The sequence below is a fragment of the Podarcis liolepis genome (genome assembly GCF_965112155.1).
Source record: "Podarcis liolepis genome assembly, chromosome: 6".
NCBI classification, from domain to species: domain Eukaryota; kingdom Metazoa; phylum Chordata; class Lepidosauria; order Squamata; family Lacertidae; genus Podarcis; species Podarcis liolepis.
This window is the reverse complement of record NC_139559.1, coordinates 47096519-47110528: the sequence shown is the minus strand read 5'-3', so window position 1 is coordinate 47110528 and position 14010 is coordinate 47096519. Positions and strand designations below refer to the sequence as shown.

General features: G+C 45.4%; 2 long non-coding RNA genes across 2 annotated transcripts; one reads left to right on the top strand and one right to left on the bottom strand.

Moving 5' to 3' along the window:
- Positions 1 to 539: 539 nt before the first annotated feature.
- Positions 540 to 2366, bottom strand: LOC310709586. Its single transcript, XR_014527593.1, has 2 exons — positions 2221 to 2366; positions 540 to 1017 (listed from the first exon to the last, which is right to left on the bottom strand). It is a non-coding gene; the product is annotated as an uncharacterized lncRNA (long non-coding RNA).
- Positions 2367 to 3102: 736 nt separating this feature from the next.
- Positions 3103 to 13581, top strand: LOC310709584. The gene is made up of 3 exons (XR_014527591.1): positions 3103 to 3208; positions 5000 to 5057; positions 13346 to 13581. It is a non-coding gene; the product is annotated as an uncharacterized lncRNA (long non-coding RNA).
- Positions 13582 to 14010: the final 429 nt, after the last annotated feature.

Here is a 14010-nt window from a genome sequence, read left to right as displayed (position 1 = left end):
GCAGATGGGGAATAAGTCACTGTATATTTCTCCTTCCCCCACAGGGTAGTGGAGAGTGTAAAGCACTATGATAGTGTCTCTGCTAAATTTTTATCTGAAAATAGGTAGTTTGCAATACACTTTGTTTCTCTCCAAACTGGGGTGTTTCCATGAAACTGAATCTGAAAGTGTGAAGTCAGAAGGGACTGCTGAGCTAACGGGTTCTTCAGCACTCAAATGGTACCACTCAGTGCCAATTGGTTTCCAGAACTCTTACTTAAAAATACTCCCTCTTGCCTGGAGGCTCCCTTCCTTTGGCAGAGGAAGTTTGGCCTGAGTGCTTCCTGGGGGAGAAGAACAGGAGTGTTTCTAGAACCACAGTCCCGACTAGCATGAGTGATGATTATACACTCAAACGTGGCCAGATTTGGCTATAGACTGAGCACTGATTACATAAATACATATTTAAAACCAGAATCTTACAGCAGTGAATCTAATTGTCCGTAGACTCGTATATGTGTGCCTAATTAGCATCACATAAATAAATCAACAGTGGATAATTATACAGTGAATCAGCATTTATTTTAGCAAGCACTGCAGCTAACGGCAAAGTTGTGCCTCCGCTGTTGTGAGTTCCTGTTGTGTTATATAAGAAAGGCTCTGAACACAAGCACCTGCTGCCCCCGAAGGATGGCAAAGCCTTGGAGGAAGGCAGAGGAGAGGTCCTTGCCAGGAGCTGCAGCCAATCATCTGCAGCAGAAGCAGCCAAACAGGTTTCCCTCAGCTGCATGACGAGGTTTCCATGCTGCCTTTTGAATTGCAAGGCTTGGGTGGATGGTTTGACACAGTGGCAGCAGCAGCATCGTCTGCTCACTCGCCCACTGCATCCAGTTGGAGTCCTGGAGAGGAGGATGACCTGTGGGTCAGTTGGTCTGCTGTGTAGTGGCGGCAGGCTTTAAGCTTTCTGGCCAGGTGTCTTCTGTTGTGCACACACACAAATTTGCACAATGGCCCTTCCAAGCTGTCCTAGCCATCCACCTGAATAGAAGAGGACGAGGGAGGCAAAGCTGCATTTATTTGACCTGTACCAGAAACAGGGATGATCCCCAAACCAGCTAGGGAGACAACTTACCGTAGCTTTTAGCATCTCCGTGTGTGGTTGAACGTGGTTGTTGTCAAACCAGCATCTGTTCAGGGCTGCCCCAAGTAGCCCTGTAACTTACTGTAACAACAATAGGTGAGTTCCGTCGCCTATTTTTCTGGGGGAAAGGCACCAACTATGGCAATCTGCAAAGAGTCGAAGGAGGAGGATCACTCTCATCCCCCACTGTCTTCCACATGTGAAGAACACTCATTGCTATTCCTATGGCACCCTGCCTCTAAGAATGCTTCCACTTCTTTGTCACCCAGCACTGATTTAATAGCCATAAATTCTTCAGGATTTTCTTACCTGAAGGCCCCTGTTGAACATCAATCTTGTGGAATTCCACAATATGGTCCCCAGCCGTGGCCCATTGAGATGGACTGACCTCAGGCTCATCTGCCCGTGACAAAATAAGAGAGCGCAGTGCAGAATGAGCACTTTACGGGCAGATGGATAGCAGGTGACAAAACTTAATGGTGCTTGCTGTTGGGATAAGGATTAACTCCTCATTCCTGATGATGTGCAATTGTGGCTTGCTGCCATCTCAAGGCCTCCCATCACCAAATGACCTCCCTAATGTGCAGGTGCCAGGCTGAAATGCCGCCTCTATTGTCAGGTCAAGCAAGAAGCCCAGGTCTTAAGAAATCCAAGAAAACAATGTTGTTAGAAGCGCAAAGGGAATAACAGAATGGTGGAATCTGTGGAAAGGATTTTCCCTCTCTGAGGAAATGGTATGTGGGTTTACGCCCCAGTAATTCTGCCCCCAACAAGCAGATATGCCAGGGGTCAGCAAACTTTTTCAGCTGGGGGCCAGTCCACTGTCCTTCAGACCTTGTGGGAGGGCTGGACTATATTTTGAAAAAAAATAATGAACGAATTCCTATGGCCCACAAATAACCCAGAGATGCATTTTAAATAAAAGGACACATTCTACTCATGTGAAAACACACTGATTCCCGGACTGTCTACGGGCTGGATTTAGAAGGCAATTGGGCCGGATCCAGCCCAGGCCTTAGTTTGCCTACCCATGAGATATGCTGTGCTGGAAATACTCCAGATTCAGGGGGGTGAGGAGAGAGCAATATTGAGCTCCTTACTGAGTAGGAAAGGAGTAGGACTTAGTTTCTTGTTGAGCGATGCAGCAACAGACTGGTTTCCGGTACTCCTGTTTGCAGTCCCCCCACCATGGATCCACAGGTTGGTTGCACCAGATGTCACAAAGAGATTGATGCTACCCTGTATGAACCTGCCTGAACTCTGTTCTCTGCTCTGGAGGATCAGCTCTCAGGTCCATCAATATGAGAACTTAGACTGACAGGTATTAGGAACAGGGCCTTTTCAGTGGTGACCCCATACTTATGGAATATGATCCCCTATGAAGTACATCTGGCCCCTTCATTGCTGGCATTAAAAGAACAACCCTCAAAGCATTTTTAGTTCAATCTGCTTTTTAGTAATAATTTTAATTCCCATGCCTTGTTGGTGTTTTTTCTGCCAGTTTCAAAGGGGTGCAATTGGAGATTATAAATGGCTGATTTATATGCTTTGTGACTGATATTGTACACCATCTTGTGAGGACACTTGTCATATAAATCTTTTACTGATTAAAAAAAAAATTAAATAAATAATAAATAAATAATTTATTTTGCCAGCAAAATTATTTTACTATTGATAGGGGTCATCATGAGAGGTTTGACTATATGTATGGTTGCTTTTTCTGCATGTTCCCAGTATTAACGCAGCAGATTTCTGCATCCCCCTCAGAGTTCTGCATTAAATATACATTCCCTCCAAATAAGAACAAGTGGGGCTTTCTCCTTCTGCTTTCTGTTTTAAATATGCCGTGCTGTAATACTGTAATTGTGCTTCTAATGATGTTCCCTGGGCTATGGACATGGAATGTTTCTTTGTTGATGCTCTTGGATTTCTTAGCAACTGGGGTGTGGGGGAGGACTCTGCAGTAATTCTGGCCCTATCTAGGGGTAGATTCCAGAAAGTGGTGCAGATCCTCCCCTTGGCCTTCTGCTTGTAGAGTGTCACAGGATTCAATCGGGTCTTGACACTGCTGGGGGAAGTCATCCAGAGGTGCTGTTGTGCTGGTGACAGCCAACTCTCTCTCCCTCTCTCTGCCACCCATTTCCCACCAAGGCAGTGAATGTTCTGAACTGGGGCTTGGAGACATTTATTCTGATTTGCTTGCACAAAACTTGCACAGTGGTTAGAATATGTCCGGTCTTTATTGAGTATTTGTTTGTATTCATTCATGGGTTGATTATATAACAAGGATCATTCATCCTGATAGGCTTTGTTTACACATGTTCCTCTTCATCATTTGCTCCTCCCACACTTTTCAGTGAACTTCCCAGTCACTTTCCAAACTGCAAAAAGGTTATTTAAAAAACACACACGAAGCGGATTTGTTGCACTAGGGCTACAGAGTGCTTTAATCTGCTTGAATTGCACAAACCTAATGTTCTGTTAGGGACGTGGGTGGCACTGTGTATTAAACCACAGAGCCTAGGACTTGCAGATCAGAAGGTTGGCGGTTCAAATCCCCGTGAAGGGGTGAGCTCCCGTTGCTCGGTCCCAGCTCCTGCCAACCTACCAGTTCAAAAGCACATCAAAGTGCAAGTAGATAAATAGGTACCACTCCGGCAGGAAGGTAAACAGTGTTTCCGTGTGCTGCTCTGGTTCACCAGAAGTGGCTTAGTCATGCTGGCCACATGACCCTGAAGCTGTACGCCGGCTCCCTCGGCCAATAAAGCGAGATGAGCGCCGCAACCCCAGAGTCGGCCACGACTGGACCTAATGGTCAGGTGCCCCTTTACCTTTGCCTAATGTTCTGGTAAGCAACTGAATCCCTCCTGCAAAATAGTGACAATCAGGAGGCACCCAATGATGATAAGAGTGATCAAAACAATGCTTAATCAAGACATAGGGAGGTCCTGTTGCTTGAAGGTATCTCTGATCTAGAGATAGGTATATAACTGGTGGTAGACCGGGTGGCTTAGGCTTTTTCTTGGAGAGGAATGGCCCAGCTAAGTGATGCCTCACTTGTACTACTATAAAGAGCTGCACACGACTGCTTTCAAAAAGTGCTTATAAACCACAGCTGCTTCAGAATGCAGCTCTTAGGATTTTGAGTGGAGCAGTCCATGGAGGCCTGTAATGCCATATTTACAGCAACTTCACTGACTTACAGTTAGTTTCTGATCCCAACTGAAAGGTCATGCACAGCCTTAAATCTACTGGGTCCAGGATATATTTTTAGGGCCACCTGATATTGTATAAGCTTACTTTGAAGTCCTCCTCTGCATGCTCCTGATCATTTGAGATACTCTCTCTCTCTCTCTCTCTCTCTCTCTCTCTCTCTCTCTCTCTCTCTCTCTGTGTGTGTGTGTGTGTAATAGGAAACACACATGCACATGCATGCAGTGCTTTTTTCTAAAAAAATGTTTAGGGGTACTCTCATTCCACCTGAGACTCAGGAAACACTGTGACAGGAAATGAGGTCGCCATAGGGGGTAGCAATGGAACTGACAATTCACCGTGCTACAGAAGAAACATTTTTTTTTTAAAAAAAGTTTCTTCTTCCGTTAGATTCACAAAATATTTAGGGGTATGCGTCCCCCTGCGTCCCCCCAGAAAAAAGGATTGTAGATAGATAGAGTGTGTGTGTGTTTTTATTGAAAGTTTTCAGCATACAATAAAAAAATAAACTAATTTAAATGAAAAAGAAAGAAAGAAAACAGAGAAAATAGAAGGAAAAAGAAAGAGAGAGAAATAAAATACAGAACCCTCTTAACCGTTATCTTACAAAAAAAGGGGGGTGGACCCTCCCAGCTCTCCGCTGGAAACTTCCATTTCTTCTTCCAGCCTCCCACCCTGGGAGTTCTTCCCTTGCCTGCCTCCATCAGTCCTCCATCACCTTCCTGTGAGTATCCTCATCAACCAGAATAGTACCTTCTCAGTGATGATTCCAAAGTTATAGAACTCCCTTCCTAGGCCAAGTTGGGGTATTCTGAATTTTTATGACAACTGTATGCTGCCCCCCCCGCCCCCTTGTTTCTGCTATTTGATGTTTCTTTTGGGTTTTATTGCATTTCCTCTTCTGCACTGTGTTACCCTCACTCTGAATGGGTGTCCAGGGATCGGGGAGATGGGGAAAGCACCAAAGGATGCTGGGAAGGAAAGCACAGGTGTTGGCTATGCTGGTGCTTTCCTGCCTATTGTGCTATGATAATTGGATGGTCTTGGTTGGGAAGCCCGACATATTGCTTCCCCACCTCCTGGTAGATTCTGCCCCTGCACACTTTGGCACCTTGGGGTGGTGGGAAATCACGCCAAAAAGGATGGATGCTTTTTAGATCAGGTGAAAGGGTTCGCACACGGTCACAAACACTTGTGGTTTCTGCTCAGATGTACATGAAATGCTTTGTCCTTGAGATGACTGCTGTATTGCAACACTCTTCATGCTTCAGGGGTCATTAATAGCACCATGGCAGCACTTGGTGACAAAACAGAGCATTAACCTGATTAGCTCATATTTGAGCACATCCTTTGCAAACAACCTGGTCTTCCTTAGGATGAGACAAATGTCTCCAGTTTTGTGGAATGAGACTATATATGGGTTTTTACACAAGCACACCTGGGGGGAAGGCTGGGAGACTTCATGTCAGGGACATGAACTGGAAAAGAACCTACTTCACAATGTGGTTTGGAGGGATTTCCAACCATGGCGGCTTGCATCCAAATATGCAGGGACCAAGGATACAGATAATGGGTTGTGGGTGTGAGATCATGTGGGTCTTTGATAGTTTAATTTGTTCCCAGGTTATTTCTCAGCTAGAAATCAATGTAGTCATCCAGTGGCTTGGGATAGTTGAGAGAGAAATGAGTTCTGGAGTCATCATTACTGTGGGATGAAGGAGTCATGGCAAAACAACACTAAGTACATTTGTAACTTGACAAGGTTTGAAATGCTTAGGAGGGGCACAGTTGCACTGGGCTTCAAGTTTCACAAACAGCTGCTGAAGTGAAATGGGCATAGGAGATTCCATGGCAACAAATGGGACCCATGTAGTATCGCTATTGCCCTAGTCCAAAGGAGAGGAAACGCCATCCTTTGGGCAAATCTTGCTCTGCCAGGAGTTCCAACCTGGAATGCCATTTTTCACCTGTCAATCATCTAACAATCTGTTGAGCAGAGGAGTAAATCCTGCTCATTTTGGTAGGGTTCAATGCAAAACTGTTCCCAATCAGGGGACTTGGGCACTTCAGAGCACCAAGTCATTTGTTGGCCACCAACTTGGATGGCTTTCAAAGAGGACAAATTCATGGAGGCTAAAGCTATCCCTGTCTGCTAGCCATGGGGTGACTGTCTTGCATCCCCTGTTGGAGGCAGTGTGCTTCTGCATGTCAGTTGTTGGGAATGGCAAGTGGAGAGAGTGCTGCTGTGCGCAGGCCCTTCCTTCAGGCTTCCCACAGGTTGTTCATTGTGGGAAGGGATACTGAAGTAATTGGGCCTTTGGCCTGATCCAGCAGGACTCTTCTGTTCAAGCAAAAGCTTATTGGCAAAATGGAACGATCCTTCTCCTGACTCTGAGAACTACTGTCACGTTGCCACTTTCTAACAGCAAAGACAATGCCAATTTCTTAAACTCATCTCTGGAGCAAAGAGGCACTTGCAGGAGCAGCCCAATACTGTGGCAGTTCATTTACTCCTCTGCTGCTTGCAGTGGGATGAAAATGGAGCCCTGCTTAAACTTCATTGATGGTAGGTGGCAGAAATTCTTCAGGAGAAGCCAGGAGGTGACAGCTGCACTGTATGTGGCACTGCGGTGTTTCCCTACAGGATGCCATTTTGTGAGTTCCAGCTGCAGCCTTGGAATGGCTCCTCCTAGTGGTGATGAGGGCAAGTGGGGTGTATTTGTGGTCCACACACCATCCAATTCCCCTGTTGCTGACACTCTGCCTGCATTGCTATCTCTCGCAGAGGGAACCTCCCCCCCTGCTGTCTGTGCCTCGACAATAGTGTCAGCAGGCTCAAAGTAAATAGTTATTTTATAATCTTATGTTTCTATCAGTCAACTAATGGGCTCTCTCAAACACCAGGGCTGCAGGAGTTCTGTGCCATTAAGCTGTATAATGCCATATTTCTCAGCTGACAGTCCTGTGCTCTCATCAGCATTGCTTACAGTGGCAGAATCATAATCAAAGCAGGTGGAAAGAAAAGAGGAACAGCAGACTCCTTTACAGAGCAGCACGATGTGAAGGGCAGGCTGGATGCCTTGGGAAAGGAGCTTGGGGGCAACTGCTGGACCAGCAGCTTAAATCCCAGTAGTATTTCAGAGGGAGAATTCAGGCAACGCAGCATATTTGGCTCCCAGATGCTCAATCCCCACAGCATCTCTCTGCAGCCTGCTTGACCTTCCTTGCAATGCAAGATGTCAGCCTCAGATGCTTTGCCTTTAGGAGTCACTACATGCCAGGGTGGACCTGCCCTAAAAGCTGGCTTGAATGCAGACAGACAGACTCCATGGAAAGGGAGTCTACAAATCTTCTTCTTCTTCTTCTTCTTCTTCTTCTTCTTCTTCTTCTTCTTCTTCTTCTTCTATCACTCGTAGCCAAGTAAGATTGTCTTCCATAAACACGGTTTTAACAATGAGACCTTAAGTGACTGTGGAGGCCAACTCTGGATCCACACGTCCTTCCACAGTGGGGACATTGGTTTCCTGGCAGGAGTTGATGACGGAGTGGATTTGCCAAGCGTGCCTTCCTCTTAGCATGTTTCTCCCTTGCTTCCTGAGTTCGAGTGTCTTCAAAGCCCATGACACCTTTGGTAAAGGCTGTTCTCCAATTGGAGCACTCACAGGCAAGTGTTTCCCAGTTGTCAGTGCTTATACTACATTATTTTAGATTTGCCTTGAGACAGTCTTTAAACCTCTTTTGTTGACCACCAGCATTACACTTTCCATTTTTAAGTTCGGAATAGAGTAGTTGCTTTGGAAGACGATCATCAGGCATCCGCACAACATGACTAGTCCAATGAAATTGATGTTGAAGAATCATTGCTTCAACACTGGTGATCTTTGTTTCTTCCAGTACACTGGTATTAGTTCACCTGTCTTCCCAAGTGATGTGTAAATTTTTTTGGAGACACCATTGATGGAATCTTTCGAGGAGCTGGAGCTGGCGTTTATAAGTGGTCCATGTTTCACAAGCATACAGTAAGGTTGGTAGTACAATAGCTTTGTAAACAAGCATTTTGGTTTCCCTGCGAATGTCCTGGTCCTCAAACACTCTGCACTTCAATCAGGAAAAAGCTGCAGTCACAGAGCTCAGGTGATGCTGGATTTTGGCATCAATGTTGGCTCTTGTGGAAAGATAACCAGGTAGGAGAAGTGCTTGACATTTTCCAACATTACATCATTGAGTTGGATTTGTGGCACTGCAGAGGGGTTATTTTGTACTTGGTTTCATTTGGGAGTTCCAACAGTATCTGAATGGCCATTGATTCCCCATTCCAGCTTTAGGGAAGCAATAAGGGGAGCTTTTTGCTGAACCACGGGAGTGGAGTGAGAGTGGCACTGGAAAAAACTATGAGAGGGAAAACCAGAGCATTGTAGAGTGGGGACAGAGATTCTTTATATCAATGACTGTAGCTTCTATGCAGCAGCAGCAGCAGCAGACTTCTCCTACAAGGGTATGGCTAACTAGGGAAAAAATATCAGTTTGTAATTTATGATTATCATATGCAATTTGTGCAATCAGGAGCTGATACTGGAAGGAAAGAGATGAACTGCAAAAGAGGGTCAAGCAAATCAGAGCTCTGAGCGGCCAATAGCAGCAGGCTTATTTTGGGTGATGGTGCTTCAAAGGCATCAGTGTGAGCCAATCAAGATAACATGCAGGAAGAAGTGGTGGTGAATGAGTCATATGCTGCTTCCTTGGTCTCTTGATAGGTCCCAAAAGTGGTGCATGCTGCAATTTCTGGCTACCACCACTGAGTAAAAGGCATCTAATTTGACATCTTTACAGCTGCCTTGCAGACGTGCTTGTAGACCAGTGGCTCCAGCTACATAGTTGGTGCAATTGTGAGGCTCGGGTCTTTGGCAGTGCTGTTGCAGGCTTGTCCTTCTTTCAGAGCTATGCCAATCCCTTCAGCTGTACCATAATTAAATGCAATGGCAAGAATGGGAGCCCCAAACAATACAGAGAAGGGATGCCTTTTGCAGCCACACAAAACCATTAAGCATGAATCAAGCAGAGAGCTTTGTGTTTTTGCTTAGTGGTGCAAGGTGTTGGGATGCATCTTCAAAAGCAGGGTCCCATCATCCCCAAAGCAGAAGAAGAGACGGCTGCCTGGAAAGGGAAAGGCCGGTCATGCTATTTGCTGCTGCTCCACACATCCCCTCTTTGCTGTGCTCGTGGCTTTCCAGCTCATCCGTCATACAGCAACGACAGTCAGCGTGTGACTAATTTACCCGTAGCTGACTTTAATAAATCATCAGGAAAGCACCGGCTCGGGCACAAATGAAAAATTACTTAATTTTAATTAAGACTGCACAATTAATTTGCAGGACTCCTGCCAGGAGCTGGGGGGTCACTCCGTTCCTGAGCCAGTGCAGTTGGCTTGCGTTGCAGATGGTAATAGAAATCCAGGCTGTTTGGCTGAAATCTGTGTGGGATGAGATGAGGGCAGGAAGCCTGCAGGGCTGGCAGGCACCTGCCTGTTTGGAAACAAGCAAAGCCTTCAGGCAGCATTAAGAGGAATGCAAGGCAGGAATAGATACAGTGGTACCTCAGGTTACAGGCGCTTCAGGTTACAGACGCTTCAGGTTACAAACTCCGCTAACCCAGAAATAGTACCTCAGGTTAAGAACTTTACCTCAGGATGAGAATAGAAATTGTGTTCTGGCGGTGCGGTGGCAGTGGGAGGCCCCATTAGCTAAAGTGGTACCTCAGGTTAAGAACAGTTTCAGGTTAAGAACGGACCTCCAGAACAAATTAAGTTCTTAACCAGAGGTACCACTGTACGTAGGTTGGATACATGAGGTTGGATCCCATGAGCTGCTTTGGATTTGAGCATTTCTGGAAGGGTTTCCTGGCTCTTTTCTGTAAACAGCAGAGCTCCCCATGCACCCATCCCATATACCACAGCACAAATTCCTTCTGAAAGTCACCTCGGCCTCAAAAGCAGTTTGCCACCTATACCAGGAGAAGTTCCCGTTCAAGAGACACAACAGGCAATGCCCCTTTGCATATGGGTCAGGCCAATGACCCATCTGGCACAGCACCCTGTTCGCACAGTGCCCCCCCGATGCCTGTGGGAAACCCTCAAGCAGAACCTAAGCCCCAAAGCACTCCCCGCCCCCATGGTTTCCAGAAGCACTGGAGAGATGCATGATTCTGATCATAGCTAATATTGACACTGAAGGTATTCCTGCACACAGACCAAACATAGGAAGAGCCCTGCTGGGTCATATTAAAGGCCCATCTAGTCTAGCTTCAAATTTCCCACCGTGGCCAAATAGATGCCTATGGGGAGCTCACAAGCAGGGCATGAGGACAATGGCTCTCTCCCACTATTGTTCCCCAAAGACTGGCATTCAGATCCATACCTCCTTTGGTGCAGGGAGCAGCCATGATGACTAGCAATCATTCACGACCTTGTCCTCCATGAATTTGTGTACTTCCTCTATTATTATTATTTTTTTAAATCTGAATAGCACTATAAACATATTTTTATATATATTTTTATATATAAATAAATAAGCTCTGTACTGTATACACAAGGACTATGCAATGGTGGTGACATGAGGGGCAGGGGACAGGTGACAATGAGCATTCACCGAAGAGTCGCTACCTTGTCTCTTGTGTTACCGGCACACCAATTTGCTCCTGCTGTGAGCTCTGACAATGTGATTACTCTCCTGGGTTCCAAGACTATCTTAAGGCACAGTTGAAAACAGATCAGACATCAAGGTTGCAATTGTAATGGCGACTGTCATATAAAATGATTAGATGAAGTAGGGATAGAACTGTTGGGAGATGCAAGCTGATGATCAGAAGTGCAGTTCTGTTCTGAGCTGGCGTGTTTTGGTGGCCAGATGCCATGGGTCAGCACCGGGGGGATGGGGGGGTGGGATGCTGCTATTGCCCGTGCTTCTTTGTGGCTTTTAACTGGGCTTGATTGATAGGGCAGGATGCAGAGGCAGATGGACGAGTGTATGAAGCAGCCTGGCCATTCCTGTGTTTTTAACCTGAACCTACTAATATATAACCAATTCTACTGGAATCAATAAGGCCATCAAAGAGTAAATGGATTGAGGATTGTGGAGCGTTTCATCTTATGCAGAAGAGGAAAATAATGCGGGAAAGGAAAGGGAAGCTCTTTCCAAACATATGGTTGCTTCCCCCCCCCTTTCGTGTTACCAGCAGTTTGATGGATGCTGCTACACTGTGAAATAGCCTGTAATTACTCAGTGGGACAGTGTGGATTCATCAAGCAGTGATCAATATTCACAGCATCCAATCAGGTGAAAGTCTTCAGTCCTGGTCTTCGGGCATAAAGAAGCTCTAAGCTGATGGATAGATGCTGTTTACGTGACAAGCCACATTACAGGATTCTCACAGTAATGCAATACACACACACACACACACACACACACACACACACACACACACACCTTCAGCTATTTATTGTATACATGGGGGGTGTGGAGAGCAAAATGTGGGAGAGGGAGGAAAGTGGGTGGAAAAGATTGGGGGGAGCTGCCTGCCCACCATTGGCTGTGACCTCATACACCACCAGCAAGTGACCTCCAACAGATTACTCTGAGGGAATGTGACTCTTGACAGGAAAAAGAAAGTTTCTGCACCCGTGTTCTATTGGATCATTCACACAGGGCATTAAAGGGAAGCAACACCATCCCTCCCTTCCACGACAATGTCATTTTGTGTACCTTTTTGTTGTTGTTGTTGTTGTTTAAAAAATCAATGCTGAGTGTTAGTCAAGTGTTGGGGGGCCACCATCTAGCTCTTGAGTGGAGCTGATCCCAACACAATTAGGAGTTCCCTCTAAGGCTCATCTGCCGCCGTGGCATCATTCTGCATCAGCGGCAAGGATTGTACCACGCCTCTCCAGTGCAATGGTGGAGAGGTGTGGTATAGTCCTTGCCACTGATGCAGAATGAATGCACATCTCTCCTGATTATTTAGGGGAGAAGGAGACTATCAATTTCACTTCAGGGTTCCCAATAGTGAAACCAGCAAGCATCCATTTCCTTTCCTTTTACATCTTTTAATCTTATTTTGTTGATCATTTTAATATACAGAAAAAGACAGAAAGGGTAAAATTGTGAAAAACAAATAAGCTGATGTCCAGCTTAAAAAAAAACAGATTGCAGATTTCCATATCATAATCAAGCAGAGTCAATTAAAATCATAAAGGTCCAAATAATATAAACAGATCTGCAGTCTTGAACCTTCTTACTTCAGTACCTTATAAAAGCACCCAATTTTGCTACCATTTTTTTTATCTTGTTATCTGCCTTCTCAGACTCCTACCATAACATCCTTTTTCAGGGGAGCAAAAAGAGAGCTGTGAACTATTTGCCCAAGGGAGAGAGTACACCTGGAGTATGCTTTCCATGGGCATGTGACAAAGATTTGACCTTAAGTATGCATGTTTGGAAGTAAACTATGTTGATGCCAGTGGAACTTATTTTTGAGTAAACATGGTTGAGATCAATATTCAAGCCCATCATTTTCAGAAGAGGTAATTGTATTTGCAGTGGTTCACTGAGAGGCAATCTCTTTCTGCAAATTTAGCTCCAACTCCCTGGTGAAATCCTTGCAAGTAGTCATCGGGGTTTGCTTGGAGATGATAGTTGCTGTGAGTGCAAGAGGGCATCATGTTTCCATGCCACCAAGCTGTGATCAGAAAACATAGCCTTTTTGGCTGGTCAGAAGGGGATGGAGAGGAGGTGGCAGTCAATGGGAATTAATCTGGATTATTATTTTTAAAAGAGGAAGTACCATCTCACTGCAAGCAAGGCGACAAGATGAAGTCAACAAATGCCTGTGTTTGGTAGATACCCGACCCCCTCCCTTCTCCTTTTCTGACCCCAGGAGTACATTTGCTTAGTAACCTGCATTCCACTCTCTTTCAAAATTCTACTGAGGGAAGGTTTTACTTCTTCAATTTTGTTCCATTAGAAGTAATGAAAAGGATCTGTCAGCATGAACATCTGGAATTTCTATTGGGGAAAACTAACTTTCAGCCGAGGAGCTGACTCCTGCTGCAAGACAACAAGCCCCTGGATACATCAGCAACAGGCAGGAGGTCTTTTAATGCTTGCCTTGCCCTCAAGCGGCTCTTGCAGCTTTCAAGTGTTCCACCAGGAGGACCACTGTCTCTGGCGAAATCTGACTAAATGGGTGCATTGATTTAATGCTAAGCAGATGCTGTCAAGTAATTAAGACTCTCCACTTGGAGGAGTTGCATTGGGAAAGGATGAGAAGACACACACACAGCCCAAATATGACTAGGCTTCTTTTATCATTGTTTAAGATGGTATGGGTGGGTGGATGGATGGATGGATGGATGGGTAGATAATAAACGAATGAATGAAATAATGAATGAATGAATGGAGGTATTTTGCTGTGGTGTGCCTGGAAAATGGAAGTCGCTAAGCAGGCACATGACAAATGGAGAGAGAGAAAGAGAATCTGAGACAGATAGCAAAGAGAGATCTCTGATGTGGCCTGCTCTGGCCTTAGGGGCCTTTTCAGATGATGAAAGAAATGGCCTTTTTTGTTTGTTCAATGGGGAAGGGTCATGAGTCTTGCATATGGAAGGTCCCACATTCGGTCCCTTGCAT